The sequence below is a fragment of the Rutidosis leptorrhynchoides genome, chromosome 6 (assembly GCF_046630445.1).
Source record: "Rutidosis leptorrhynchoides isolate AG116_Rl617_1_P2 chromosome 6, CSIRO_AGI_Rlap_v1, whole genome shotgun sequence".
Lineage (NCBI taxonomy): Eukaryota > Viridiplantae > Streptophyta > Magnoliopsida > Asterales > Asteraceae > Rutidosis > Rutidosis leptorrhynchoides.
The window spans coordinates 213,809,946-213,824,521 of NC_092338.1; positions in this window are offsets into that span (position 1 = coordinate 213,809,946).

Here is a 14,576-nt window from a genome sequence, read left to right on the forward strand (position 1 = left end):
GCATCAAACAGGGTCACCAAGTGGTCAGACTTATCCTAACCATGAGAGGATATGTCTCGTACAATAGGGGGCACCATGCAAATTAGTTTATAAGACTAATGAATCAGATCCTCAGAAAGGATAATCTCCTTAAAGATCAAAAATCAGCTTTTAAGACTGATATTACTCAATCCTTGAGATTGACCTTAAAGATTGAGAATTCAAACTCATAGAATTCAATGATATCTAAACTCGAGCTTGAGCGAGAAAATATTTTGATCAAATTACAAACCGATTTATTTTCTGAAAACCCTATTTTCAATGCGTTCATTACCATTGAACGTAAAATCCTAGGAATTCACCAGAATTCATTAGGTCACCTGAACCAAATCGGGTGTCAACCGTAAGAACGGTGGTTGCATAGCATGGTCAAAGACAGGACCTTGTGCCAGACCGAAAAATTATAGGGTGATCTTTACTATTGCTCCTACAAAGGATAGTAATTGCATCCGACACGTTATAGACCATAATCAAAAGCATGTCACGGGACATTGCCTTAACAGTTGCTTGTTCAACGCTTTTCTTTACAACCGGACTGTAGTTTACCGAAAGGTAATATACGGAGCAAGTATACTGGACGTGTTGCTTTTCTAATACAAGGTTAGCAAGTGGGTGACACAAAACAGCAAGTTTTAAACTAAAATTTTCAAATCTGAAACCCACAAAACCCACAAAAACATTTTGCAAACACCGGTGAAGGGTTATTCCGGAAAACTTATCTAGGGTAAAAGCTAGATTGAATTTTCAAAAGATCAAATGTTTTCATAAAGATCCAATTTCCTAAAAGGATCTAAATTTTTATAGACATGTGGGATGGTAAACCACATCGTTACTACCATTGTTCATACCGCCGTATTAAAATCACTAATGTACAAAGTGTGAAGAATAAAGAAGTGATTCAAGTAAAGTTATATTCAAGTTCTATATTGCTTGAGGACAAGCAACGCTCAAGTGTGGGAATATTTAATAATGCTAAAGCCGAACATATATTTCATAGCATTATCCTTCAAGAAAGACAAGCTTTTGGTTGCAATTGTTCTATTTACAAGTGATATTCGTTTAAAATAATAAAAGGTGAAGACAAAAGACAGATTCGACGATTTGAAGACGCAAACGACCAAAAAGCTAAAAAGTACAAAGAACAATCAAAGTGGTTCAATTTATTGATGAGAAACGTCTAAAAGTTACAAGAGTACGAGCCGCAAAACGCAAAGTACAAGATATTAAATAGTACGCAAGGACGTTCGAAAATCCGGAACCGGGACATGAACCAACTATCAACGCGCGACGCAATGGAGCTAAAATTACAAGTCAACAATGCACAAGAATATAATATAATATATAATTAATTATATAAAATTATATATATATATATATATATATATATATATATATATATATATATATATATATATATATATATATATATATATATATATATATATATATATATTATTATAAACTCAGCAGCCCACGTTTAAAACTCATTGTGAGCTGGTACAGCTGGCCATGCGATCTTATGGCCAGGTAGTGTAAATTTTATACGGTCGCATGAGGTCCTGTAGCAGCTCAAGTACTATAAATTGCAACGTTTGGTCGACGAAATATACATCTTTTTCTAATCTATTACTCTATCTCTCTCAATATATATATATATATATATATATATATATATATATATATATATATATATATATATATATATATATATATATATATATTATAATTTTAATTTTAATTTAAGATTAATAATAAGGTTATGTTGGCGAATGTTGTAAGTGTGTAAGTCAAAATTCTGTCCGTGTAACGCTACGCTATTATTAATCATTGTATGTTATGTTCAACCTTTTTAAATTAATGTCTCGTAGCTAAGTTATTATTATGCTTATTTAAGCCGAAATAATCGTGATGTTGGGCTAAATATTAAAGACTGAATAATTGGGCTTTGTACCATAATTGGGGTTTGGACAAAAGAATGACACTTGTGAAAATTGGACTATGAGCTATTAATGGGCTTTATATTAACTAAACGATACCTCGTTAATTTAATATAAAGATTAAAATTTGACGTATCTATATATAACCACATACGCTTAATCGGGTACGGTGGGCGGGATATCTATAAATACGAATTATCGTTCATTTTACCGGACACGAGAATGGATTAATAGTTAATGGACTCATTAAAACAGGGGTGGATTACATTCAAGGGTAATTGGTGTAATTGTTAACAAAGTAGTAAAACCTTGGATTACACGCCGTCGATAACCTGATGTATTCATTAAACAAAATATTAAGACCTTGTTACAGTTCGAATCCCCAATTAGTTGGAATATTTGACTTCGGGTATAAGGATAATTTGACGAAGACTCTCGCACTTTATATTTATGACTTATGGACTTATGGACAAAACCGTATGGACATACCGAATAATCCAGGACAAATGACAATTAACCCATGGTAATAAACTAAAATCAACACGTCGAACATCATGATTATGGAAGTTTAAATAAGCATAATTCATTTATTTTATATCTTATCGCACTTTTAATTATCGTACTTTTTAATTATCGCAATTTTATTTATCGTCATTTTATTTATCACACTTTAATTTATCGCACTTTAATTATTGTCATTTACTTTACGCTTTAAATTAAGTTATATTTATTTTTAATATTTTTACATTAGGTTTTAACTGCGACTTAAGACATAAAATCGACAAACCGGTCATTAAACGGTAAAAACCCTCCTTTTATAATAATAATAATACTAATTAATATACATATATGTATACATATATATATATATATATATATATGTATATATATATATATATATATATATATATATATATATATATACATATATATATATATATACATATATATATATACATATATATATATATACATATATATATATATATACATATATATATATATATATATATATATACACACACATATAGTTTTAAAAATATAGCGTTAAACTTGGCTAGCTCCCTGCGGAACAAACCGGACTTACTAAAAACTACACTACTGTACGATTAGGTACACTGCCTATAAGTGTTGTAGCAAGGTTTAGGTATTTCCACTCTATAAATAAATAAATAACTTGTGTAAAATTGTATCGTATTTAATAGTATTTCGCAATAAAAATATAACTATTTCGTATACACCTCTGTGCACATCAGTAATGTATTCGTCCAGATGGATTAGGACTAGTCCTTTCAATATCCGAGAATAAAAACAAGTCATTTCTCCACCCAGAGTGAAACACTCTCAAAAGTAGAGAAAATAATCTCTTTCTCTATTCGACGGATAAAGAGATTGCTTCCGAGTAGACCTTCGACCAATAAGTAGAACTTTTGTTTATATAGTAAAATAAAATAAAAATAAAAATGAGACGCCATGTAAACGGTAGAATCAAATTTCCATGGGTTTTAAAACCTGTCTGAAATTCAATTTAAGCTATAAACGTCAGTTAAGACACAAATAAATAGACGTTTCCTGATGACTAAAAAAATAGAGCCAACCTTTAAATTTTATATATTATTTTATTTTACATGCATAAGGTAATGATATAAAATAGATTTACCTTATTACTATGTTACCTAGCGATAGAAGTGGGAGTATTAATTTGAAAAATTTTAAAATTGAATATTGCATTATTTAATTGAGTCAAAAGGAGTATAAGTTTTATTATTTGGATGATATCGGAGTTCTATTCTTACTTTTTACATGTATATTTATTTCAAAGACATTTATTCTTACGTTTTACTTTCTTTTTAGGTCAACGACATTTATCAGTGACGATTAAGTAAATTCGGTTAATTATATTCATTTTCTAACGGCATATTTTAATAAAAAAAATAATAGCAAAACACTAAAAAAATTTACAATGAATGCAAAGCCGGTTTAATGGTGTACCCCATCTTCGGCATGATAATGATTGCTTCCCTGTCACTCAATCACGAAACAAATGCCGAACATAAATGTACAAAGACATTTAATGTAGCGGCGACATTGAATCTAGTGTTCCATAACCTCGGTCAAATATAAGTCAAGATTAGGAGACTATTCCTAGCTCGGTTGCCACCGTATCTAAATAAGGCAAGGGACAACCATGTTTTCACTTGTAAGGACCCATTTTGAGAAAGTCAGGGAATCTTTTCATTATGCATAGGGAATCAGCAATGCCTCAAAAGATGGTATTGCACCCCTACTAATAAGGAGGCCATGAACATTGGAAGATTCATGTTCTCATTGCACATCCATTTTCACTAGCATGTCACACACATACGCTCTCCTTTACCTCTCGGTGGCGTAAAGTAATTCACACTTTGCTACCTTTAGAGAACTGCCAACGAAGAGTGTAAACACTCTACATACACCTCGCATACATTCATGATTAGAGTTACCCAATCTTATCGCTTCGATAAGCCTTGTCGGAAAGTGTACAAACACGGTTATAGCGCCATTTTCAAATGCTCCAAAGGGTGGTGAGAGAAATTACCTTAATAACAATATTCTTTTACCTTTAAATTGCTTGATCCATGACCAAACATCCTCCAACGAGTGTGATATATTCTTAAATCCTTGTAGCAATCTGAGAGAAAATTTGAGAAGTTATGTGACACTTCACACATATTCATTTTGACTTTAACGCGAGCTTGGTAATGTAATATATATCTGACACAATTGGATTGCTTAACTTATGTGATTATATGAAACATTTTTATGTTTATTTCACATGTCTCGTATTTAAATTTTAAGTGCTTAAAAATTTGCGTTTTAAGACTTAAATTACCACACCGAATAATAAAAAGTACATTTTTTCACAAATACATTTATACATACACACACACACACACACACACCCCCCATATATATATATATATATATATATATATATATATATATATATATATATATATAGTTAAACCCCCAAGCCGGCTGAGATGACCCGTCCTAATCCATAAGGACGAATACAATAACATATGGTTACATTGCGAGGTTCTGACCTCTATATGATACATTTTACAAACATTGCATTCGTTTTTGAAAGACAAACTTTCATTACATTGAAAGTTGACAGATATGCATACCATTTCATAATATTCAACTATAAATGACCTAATCTGTCATTTACTTAATAATAATTTTTATTGAACTCAACGACTTGAATGCAACGTCTTTTGAAATATGCCATGAATGACTCTAAGTAATATCTTTACAATGAGCAAATGTACATCGAAAGATTTCTTTCATACCTGAAAATAAACATGCTTTAAAGTGTCAACCAAAAGGTTGGTGAGTTCATTAGTTTATCATAATTTTAATAGACCACAAGATTTCAATAATAAATCGTACACATAACATGTGTACAAAAATTATTCATATAGTGAACACCTGATAACCTATATTAACAAAATGTATCAAAAATATCCCCAAGGATAAATAGAACCACTCGTCTGTAGAGTATAGATCGACAGAACCACTCGTCTGTAGAGATTTGATCGACAGAACCACTCATCTGTAGAGAATTGATCTATCTTTAAGATCTGTGTAAATTAGTGGCAATTATAATAAACACTAATTCTTATGTTACCAAACTACTAGGGTTGATATCCGGTATAATAATCCAACTATAGAATGTAGTTTCAAGTACTTGTGTCTATTTTGTAAAACATTTATAAAAGCAGCACATGTATTCTCAGCCCAAAAATATATATAAAAAAGGGAGTAATGAAACTCACGGTACTGTATTTTGTAGTAAAAATACATATGACGGCATTGAACAAGTGTAGGGTTGGCCTCAGATTCACGAACCTATATTAAGTATAAATATATATATGTTGGTCAATATCTGTCTAACAATTTAGGTCAAGTCGTAGTGTATCACAATCCTATTGCTCGAGATTATCATGCAAAATTCAACAAGAGTCAACTTGACTCAAAATGACTTCTAAAATCTATACGTGTTTATTGTATAACTTAAATATAGTCATTTTATATATTTAAATATATTTAATAAATTTTATTAGAGTAAATAATACTAGTCCTTTATTAATAAATAAAATTTTATATTAAAATTTATATATGATAGAATATACTTTTATATATTTTAAGTAATAAAATTTATAAAGTTCACTTAATATCGTAAAAATATAGTGGTATGTATTATTAATGTAATTATATTACGTGTGGTAAAAATATCCTTGTATCACATATTTAAAAATAATATTGATAATAATAATAATAATGAGTAAAAGTTATATTATTTTGTAATAATAATAATAATAATTATTATTCTACTAATGATAATAATAACAATATTTATTTATTAATGATGATATTAATTATAATAAAATGATAATTTTAATAATAAAGATACTTTTTAATATTAACTGTAATAAATAAAAATAATAATTCTATTCCAAATGATAATTTTTATTAATAATAATACTAAAATGATAATATTGATGATATTTTTATAATAACAATGATATTTCTATTAAAATGATAATTTTAATAAAAATGATAGTTTTAATATTAATAATGCTTTTAATAATAATAATAATAATGATAAAAATAATGAAAACGATATTTTTATCTAAATCATAATCTTAACAATATTTTAACTGAATCATGATACTCATACCCATTATTTCCTAATCGATTTGTTTAATAAATTTTAGTTCTCTTTTTTATCACATTCATAATAATGATAATAATAATAGTAATCATAATAATTAGATGATACTAATATTAGTTTTAATGATAATGATACTAGTAATAATAAATATTATAATAATATAATATTAATGATGTTAATAATAATAATAATAATAATAATAATAATAATAATAATAATAATAATAATAATAATAATAATAATAATAATAATATTAATAATAATATTAACAATAACGATAGTAATAATAATAACAATAACAATTTTTAATGATAATGTTTATACTAATAATGGTAATGATAATAATAATAATAATAATAATAATAATTAGATAATAATAATATATAGAGTGTCTACAAGTCTCAGACTCGATCACAACTCAAAGTATATATATTATTTTGGAATCAACCTCAACCCTGTATAGCTAACTCAATCATTACTGCATATAGAGTGTCTATAGTTGTTCTGAAATATATATATATATGGGTCGATATGATATGTCAAAACATTGTATTCGTGTCTATGGTATCCCAAGATTACATAATATATGTTAGAATACATGTATAATACAATATAAGTTAGTTAAGTTATGATTTGTATAGATTTGTTACAAATTTCACGTAGCTACAACAAGCAAAATTTTCCAATCTTGTTTTACCCATAATTTCTTCATTTTAAATCCGTTTTGAGTGATTCAAGAATATATGGTTTCATAATGAACTGAAATTTATGAAACTAAATAGAAAAAGTATAAGTTTATAGTCAGAAATACAGGTTACAAGTCCATATTGTAAGAGGTAGTCATTTCAGTCGAAAGAACGACGTCTTGATGACCATTTTGAAAAACATACTTCCACTTTGAGTTTAACCATGATTTTTGGATATAGTTTCATGTTCATAAGAAAAATCATTTTCCCATAAGAACAAATTTTAAATCAAAGTTTATCATAGTTTTTAATTAACTAACCCAAAACAGCCCGCGGTGTTACTACGATGGCGTATGTCCGATTTTATGGTGTTTTTTCGTGTTTTCAGGTTTTAAATCATTAAGTTAGCATATCATATAGATATAGAACATGTGTCTAGTTGATTTTAAAAGTCAATTTAGAAGGATTAACTTTTGTTTGCGAACAAGTTTAGAATTAACTAAACTATGTTCTAGTGATTACAAGTTCAAACCTTTGAATAAGATAGTTTTATATATATGATTCGAATGATGTTATGAACATCATTACTACCTCAAGTTTTGTGGATAAACCTAATGGAAATGAAAAATATAGATCTAGCTTCAAAGGATCCTTGGATGGCTTGAAAGTTCTTGAAGTAGAATCATGACACGAAAATAAGTTCAAGTAAGATTTCCACTCGAAACAAGATTGTTATAGTTATAGAAATTGAATCATAGTTTGAATATGAGTATTACATTGTATTAAAAAAATATCTTACTGTAAATAAGAAAGATTTCTTGAGGTTGGAAGATCACTTAAAGTGGATTCGCAAGATTGGAAGTAAACTAGCAAACTTGGAAGTGTTGTTGGTGTGTTCTTGAGTAGTTGTTTTGTAAGTCGATCTAGGTTAGCTAGATTGAGTTATATTGAGCTAGATTTTGTTGAAGATGATGAAGAACACTAAGAACAAAGGAAGAACACTTGAGAGAGATGAGTTTGATGCATGAAAATTGAAAATGAAAGTGTGTTTGCGGTTGCTCTTTCACGTGAATATATGGAGTCAATATAAGCTCCATTAGTTTGTTGTTTTGTTAGATATTTCATGCTAGTTGCCAAATGATGGTTCCCACATGTGTTAGGTGACTCACATGGGTTGCTAAGAGCTGATCATTGGAGTGTATATACCAATAGTAAATACATTTAGAAGCTGTGTATTGTACGAGTACAAATACAAGTGCATACGAGTAGAATTGTTGATGAAAATGAATGAGGATGTAATTGTAAGCATTTTTGTTAAGTAGAAGTACTTTGATAAGTGTATTGAAGTCTTTTAAAAGTGTATGAATACATATTAAAACACTATATGTATATACATTTTAACTGAGTCGTTAAGTCATCGTTAGTCGTTACATGTAAGTGTTGTTTTGAAACCTTCAAGTTAACGATCTTGGTAAGTGTTGTTAACCCATTGTTTATTATATCTAATGAGATGTTAAATTATTACATTATCATGATATCATGATATCTTAATATATCTTAATATGATATATATACATTTAAATGTCGTTACAACGATAATCGTTACATATAAGTCTCGTTTTGAAATCCTTAAGTTAGTAGTCTTGTTTTTACATATGTAGTTCATTGTTAATACACTTAATGATATGTTTACTTATCATTTATCATGTTTAAACATAGTGTATCAATATATTAATATAATTCATATGTATTTAGTAAGACGTTATTATAACGAAAATCGTTATATATATCGTTTCGAGTTTCTTAATTCAATAAACTCATTTTTGTGTATATCACTCATTGTTAATATACTTAGTGAGATACATACTTATCATAATCTCATGTTAACCATATATATGTCTATATATATAACATCAAGTAGTTTTTACGAATTTGTAACGTTCGTGAATAGCCGGTCAGTTTGGGTGGTCAAATGTCTATATGAAACCTATTTTCAATTAATCAAGTCTTAACAAATTTGATTGCTTAATATGTTGGAAACACTTAATCATGTAAATATCAATTTCATTTAATATATATAAACATGAAAAAGTTCAGGTCACTACAGTACCTACCCGTTAAATAAATTTCGTCCCGAAATTTTAAGCTGTTGAAGGTGGTGACGAATTTCTTGAAATAGGTGCGGGTATTTCTTCATCATCTGATCTTCACGCTCCCAGGTGAATTCAGGTCCTCTACGAGCATTCCATCGAACCTTAACAATTGGTATCTTGTTTTGCTTAAGTCTTTTAACCTCACGATCCATTATTTCGACGGGTTCTTCGATGAATTGAAGTTTTTAGTTGATTTGGATTTCGTCTAATGGAATAGTGAGATCTTCTTTAGCAAAACATTTCTTCAAATTTGAGACGTGGAAAGTGTTATGTACAGCCGCGAGTTGTTGAGGTAACTCAAGTCGGTAAGCTACTGGTCCGACACGATCAATATTCTTGAATGGTCCAATATACCTTGGATTTAATTTCCCTCGTTTACTAAATCGAACAACGCCTTTCCAAGGTGCAACTTTAAGCATGACTATCTCTCCAATTTCAAATTCTATATCTTTTCTTTTAATGTCAGCGTAGCTCTTTTGTCGACTTTGGGCGGTTTTCAACCGTTGTTGAATTTGGATGATCTTCGAGGTAGTTTCTTGTATTATCTCCAGACCCGTAATCTGTCTATCCCTCACTTCACTTCAACAAATCAGAGACCTGCACTTTCTACCATAAAGTGCTTCAAACGCCATCTCAATACTTGAATGGTAACTGTTGTTGTAGGAAAATTCTGCTAACGGTAGATGTCGTTCCTAACTGTTTCCAAAATCAATAACACATGCTCGTAGCATGTCTTCAAGCATCTGTATCGTCCTTTCGCTCTGCCCATCAGTTTGTGGATGATAGGCAGTACTCATGTCTAAACGAGTTCCCAATGCTTATTGTAATGTCTACCAAAACCTTGAAACAAATCTGCCATCCCTATCAGAGATAATAGAGATTGGTATTCCATGTCTGGAGATAACTTCCTTCAAATATAATCGCGCCAACTTCTCCATTTTATCATCTTCTCTCATTGGCAGAAAGTGTGCTGATTTGTTGAGACGATCAACTATTACCCAAATAGTATCATAACTACTTGCAGTCCTTGGCAATTTAGTAATGAAATCCATGGTAATGTTTTCCCATTTCCATTCTGGGATTTCAGGTTTTGAAGTAGACCTGATGGTTTCTGATGTTCAGCTTTGACCTTAGAACACGTCAAGCATTCTCCTACATATCTTGCAATATCGGCTTTCATACCCGGCCACCAAAAGTGCTTCTTGAGATCTTTGTACATCTTTCCCGCTCCGGGATGTATTGAGTATCTGGTTTTATATGCTTCCTTAAGTACCATTTCTCTCATATCTCCAAACTTTGGTACCCAAATTCTTTCAGCCCTATACTGGGTTCCGTCTTCCCGAATATTAAGATGTTTCTCTGATCCTTTGGGTATTTCATTCTTCAAATTTCCCTCTTTTAAAACTCCCTATTGTGCCTCCTTTATTTGAGTAGTAAGGTTACTATGAATAATTATATTCATAGATTTTACTCGTATAGGTTCTCTATCCTTTCTGCTCAAGGCGTCAGCTACCACATTTGCCTTCACGGGTGGTAACGAATCTCAAAATCGTAATCATTCAACAGTTCAATCCACCTACGCTATCTCATGTTCAGTTGTTTCTGATTAAATATATGTTGGAGACTTTTCTGGTCGGTATATATAATACTTTTGACCCTATATAAGTAGTGCCTCCAAGTCTTTAATGCAAAAACAACAGCGCCCAATTCCAAATCGTGAGTCGTATAATTTTGCTCGTGAATCTTCAATTGTCTGGACGCATAAGCAATCACTTTCATTCGTTGCATTAATACACAGCCGAGGCCTTGCTTTGAGGCGTCACAATATATCATAAAAGCATCATTCCCTTCAGGCAATGACAATATAGGTGCCGTAGTTAACTTTTTCTTCAACAATTGAAACGCTTTCTCCTGCTCATCTGTGACGCCCCGTACTAAATCAACATGTACGGACCATCAACAATAGGATCATTACAAGGTCAAACACTATATGCATTTTCAAGACAAGTTTGCATTCATGATAAAAGGTGACGTCATAACCAACGTCAATGTTTTACAACCAAAAGTATGCTTCTATGAATAGAAGCAAGGATAATAGTACGTGACCCTTAGGTCGTTACAAATCATTGTTCAAATGTAATAAAGTTTGAATGAAAGGTATAATGGTTCATGCGGTGACATCTCTATAAAAGCGCAGCGGAGTCTACAAAGCATGACTAGTACAACAGCGGAAGCAAGCAACCTTAAGCACCTGAGAAAAACATGCTTAAAAACGTCAACACAAAGGTTGGTGAGCTATAGTTTAAGTATAACAGTAATGTAAGGTAGGCCACGAGATTTCAGTGCTTCAAAGAGCGTTTCAAAACAGTATGTAAGGTATATGTTTAACCGTGGGTACTTGGTAACTAACTTAACATTTATCACCCCCTAAAAGTACACTTGCAGAGTGCGTATGTTTACAAAGTATTAAACACCCGTTAAATGCTAGAGCTACTAGCCCGAGTGGGGATGTCAAACCCTATGGATCCATATCTAAGATTCGCGTTCACCGGTTCAAAGACCAATGACTAAACGTTACCGAGCTAAGGGGAAAATTTATGCCGTTCTAAGTCAAAAATTTATGTAGGTCCGGAAAGTCCTCAACCTAAGTCAAAAGTTACTAAGTCAGTAAATCGTCCCATTAGGTTTAAATGTATGTAAATTAGGTCTTAAGTATTATCATCATTCATCATCAAACAAAAAGTGTAAAGTAAGTTTCATTCAAGAAAAGAGTTTAAAACAAAGGCTGACTTCGATCAGTCACCACGGCCTCTATACCTACGGAAATGAGGTGAGACCAGTGGCCATAGCTCCGTATATGAGTCCTTTAGTTTCTTTAAAAATTCCAGAACCAAACTCTTCTTCGTTTGACCGTGGCGACGGTTTAAGTGCGAGTAGGTCAGAATTTTTCAGCACAACGTTAAAAGGACATAGTGACGTTCGGAAGGCCATAGATCTTAAACCGTAACTCGGACTAAGACGAGTCTTAAATGAAAAATTATCTACTCGAATAGAGATAACTGAAAATCAACTATACAGTAGCACAGGTTGTTTTATCAGTTCCATAAAATAATAGCTTTAGTGTTCCAGTGGGTTCTTGGTGCTCGATGCTCATCACGGTTCTCATCCTTGATGCATATAGCTTCAAGTGTACAACTCGTTGATGTGTTTGCATCATCTTAACCAAGGTTTGACAATAATAACACTCGTGTAAGTCTAAGACATGTAGCACAACTCATTTAAGTGTTGCAAGAAGTTTGATGAACCAAAGTTACATCAAGATCTTAGATCCGACACATACATGAACTCTAAAAGTAATATTGAACTACAAGCTTGAAAGTTAACTAAATAATCAAGATCATAAGTTGTAGAACTTAGATCTTAGCTAGATTTTAAAGATCCTAGACTAGAAAGTCTAGATCTAGTGTTCTTAAGTTAGATCATAAGTTACAAAACTTGGATCTACACTTTAATGAAACCATAAGTTATGAAACTTAGATTTTCAACTTGTAAAGTGTATGTAAGCTTGTAAGCTCTTATTTAGAACCAAATTAGAAGACCATAAGCTATAGAAACTTAGATCTATCAAAAGTATATGAAGTTGTAACTAGAAAGTTAAACTTCCATGTCTTGAACTTACAAAGTTAGCTTTGGTTTCAAGAAGTATGAGATCAAGTTTTAACTAGTAATACTTGACCATGAACAATCAAACACGAATTTAAAGTAAGTAAAAAATGAAGAAATAAAATAGATCTACAAGTAATATGTCATGTTTGTTTCATACTTAGAAAGATTCAAATCAAAGTTTGGATCTTAGGATTTAAGTCCACAAAACATGAAAACAAAGAAGATCATCAAGTTTATGAACTCTAGATCTTGAAAACACTTAAGTATAGAACTACAAACTAACAAGTTTGAGTTCTTGTTCTTGGTTCTTCATCAATAAAAGAGTGAAGAAAACAAGATTCATGGAGATGCAAACTAACAAGTTTGATCTCTAACAACAAACAACAATAATCAAGTAACAAAACAAGTAAGAGTAAGTTGATGATGATGATTGTGGGCTACGGTTTTCACAAGAAAGAAAAGAAGAAAATGAACATTTTACTTACAAGAAAAAGAGAGAAAAGTTGAGAGAGAGTTGTGAGTAATTTTGTGTGTGAAATGAGGAAGTGAAATACAAGTAACAAGTAATAAGGAAAATGAAAAATGAATCCCTCCTTGTACAAGCTTGGCCGACGGTATAGGTGTGCAAAAGAGGAAGTCAAAAACTTGCTTTCTAGTGTTGGTTATTGTAGTATGCCAGGCTAAGTAATGAGGTTAAAAGCATGGAAAAGAATGCATGCATGCTTGAAGTAATTTGTCTCTAAATTAAGCTAATTAAAACATGATTATTCTTAATGTAATACTAGCATGGGAGATGGGCTTACAAGTCCATTATGGGTGTATGGTGGGCTTAATAGTCCATGTAATAAAAGTCCAAGCCCAAGTACAAGTAAGTATGTAATTTAAATAAATAAAGCCCATGTAATTAACTACTAACCTTAGTTAATTAAAAATGATTAATAATAAATAATCATGAATGTAAATAATATTCAAAAATATTATTCGTGAAAAGTACGCGTGTCACAAAGACTTGTCGGACCATGGAAAGTTAAATACGGTAACAAGTAAATGTAATAAAATACATTTAGTAAAGCGCAAGTATTAATAATAAATATTAATAATAAACGTTGGAAAATTCTGGGTTGTTACATTACCCACCTGTTAAAGAAAATTTCGTCCCGAAATTTTAAGCTGAGGTAGATGGAGGAGTTGGGAAAAGGTGAGGATACTTCCGCATCAATTGATCCTCTCGTTCCCAGGTAAACTCAGGTCCTCGTTTGGCATTCCATCGTACTCGAACGATCGGAATCTTGTTGCGTTTCAAAGTTTTGACCTCACGGTCCATAATTTCAACAGGCTCTTCCACGAAGTAGAGTTTGTCATCAATTGTAAGTTC